We start from the raw sequence: 1,845 nt of genomic DNA, 5'->3' as shown, positions 1-1,845 counted from the left end.
ATATATATAAACATACACACATGCATATATATTTATTTATAGTTATATAATTATATCTAATTGTAATAAAGTGGGAGTGTTTATAGTAGTAAACTCAAGCTGTCTGACTCATTTTTTATTGACCAGTGTCCAAGTCAGATAGAGGAAAAGACATGCTTATCAGATCTTCTGAGCTTAATAGTATCTAGTTGTTTTGTTTCATGTCAAGATAGAATTAATCTGTGATGTCGTTAAGTACAACCCAGTAAATAGAGGAAGACAAAATGAATGAACTCGAAGTCTAAAAAAAAAATTCAATATCTTTTAAGAAAAACAGTATCCAGTGAATAATATATTAGTTCCACTCTCTAAATTAAGTAAAATTACATGATCTAAAATAAATAAAATAAAATATAAAATAAAATAATATGATGACTAAATAATCAATTCCATATCTCTCAGTTTGTAGATAATCAAATATATTTCAGATACGAAGGAGTATACGCTATAGAAGTGCAGCTAAGAAAATAAAATTAAAATTATTGTATTTATATAGTGTTAAGGCACACTAATAATTAGTATACATAACTAGGAAAGCTCGGAAAGTGTTGCTAAATAAATGTTAGCAACGTAACGTTAACTTATTCCGCTTATTTATTACGTTAGAGTTGCAGTTAAGTATTTGCAGCAGATTCTCCAGGCGTAAGTTATACATAACATTCCTTTCATTACACAGTAAGGCACTGAGCGCCACCTGTTATTATCTCCCTTTCGATATAGCATCAAATACCGTCTTTCAGCATGAAAATCAAAAAAAAAAAAAAGCCTTTTCGATGTGTTGAGTATCTTTCTTTCATTTTATCCTGTTTTTGTTTTCTTCTTCACAAATAGAGTAGCTTATCACCACCACCACTACCACCATCATCATTATCATGACCCTTCTTCTTCTTCTTCTTCTTCTTCTTTAGGTGGCGACCTGGCAGAATCGTTGGCACGCCGGGCGAAATGCCAAACGGTATTTCATCAGTTTTTACGTTAAGTTCAAATTCCGCCGAAGTTGATTTTGCCTTTCGTCTTTTCAGGGTTGATAAATTAAGTAACAGTTGCGTACTGAAGTCGATCTAATCGAATGTCGCCCTCCCCCAAAATTCGGCCCTCGTGGCTAGAGTAGAAAAAAAGATAATAATAATAATAATAATAATAATAATAATAATAATAATAATAATAATTATTATTATTATTATTATCAAGGCGGTTAGCTGGCAGAATCGTTGGTACATCGGGCAAAATGCTTAGCGGCATTTCGTCTGGCTTTACGTTGTGGTATTAAATTCCGACATTCATCCTTTCGGGGCTCACAAAATAATTACTACTTGATCCCTGGGCCCTTCCCCCAAAATTCTTGGCCTTGGGCCAAAATTTGAAGCCATTATTATTATTATTATTATTATTATTATTATTATTATTATTATTATTATCATCATAATTCAACTATCTGCTTCGACGTAAATCACTTTTATTGTGCAATCATTAAGACGAGGAGTTCATGTTTCTTGTTTGCAAAATATATAGTCTATAAACCGGTTGTGTGATGGAAAGTATTCTCACAATGGATAATATTTCGTATGAATATTTTAAGTTCAGCTCGTCTACTTTTACGTATGCGTTCAAGACTCAAGTCATATATTATTCAACGTTCGTCTGATAAAGCGATTTCAGGTATGTGTGAACAGTGTAAAATCATATCGTGTGCGAATGATATACACATATACACTTGCCTACATACAAACACAGGTTCGCACACGCACACACACACCGACACCACATATGTATATATATATATATATATATATATATATATATATA

At 31.9% G+C, this 1,845-nt stretch overlaps 1 protein-coding gene across 11 annotated transcripts in view; it reads left to right on the top strand.

The window, feature by feature from the left end:
* The window catches only part of LOC106873642 (ras-related protein Rap-2a), a 283,277-nt gene that overhangs the window by 195,870 nt on the left and 85,562 nt on the right, over positions 1-1,845 (top strand). For 5 of the 11 annotated variants that reach the window (XR_008264479.1, XM_052969069.1, XM_052969066.1 and 2 more), the window contains one exon: positions 948-994. The exons of the other annotated variants lie outside the window; for them this stretch is intronic. The gene's annotated coding sequence lies outside the window, so the exon portion shown is untranslated. The remainder of the gene's footprint in view (positions 1-947; positions 995-1,845) is intronic. 11 annotated transcript variants of the gene reach the window in all.

This window comes from Octopus bimaculoides, chromosome 6 (assembly GCF_001194135.2).
Source record: "Octopus bimaculoides isolate UCB-OBI-ISO-001 chromosome 6, ASM119413v2, whole genome shotgun sequence".
In the NCBI taxonomy this organism is placed as follows: domain Eukaryota; kingdom Metazoa; phylum Mollusca; class Cephalopoda; order Octopoda; family Octopodidae; genus Octopus; species Octopus bimaculoides.
Note: the sequence above shows the minus strand (reverse complement) of the source record. Positions and strands in the feature narration are given on the sequence as shown.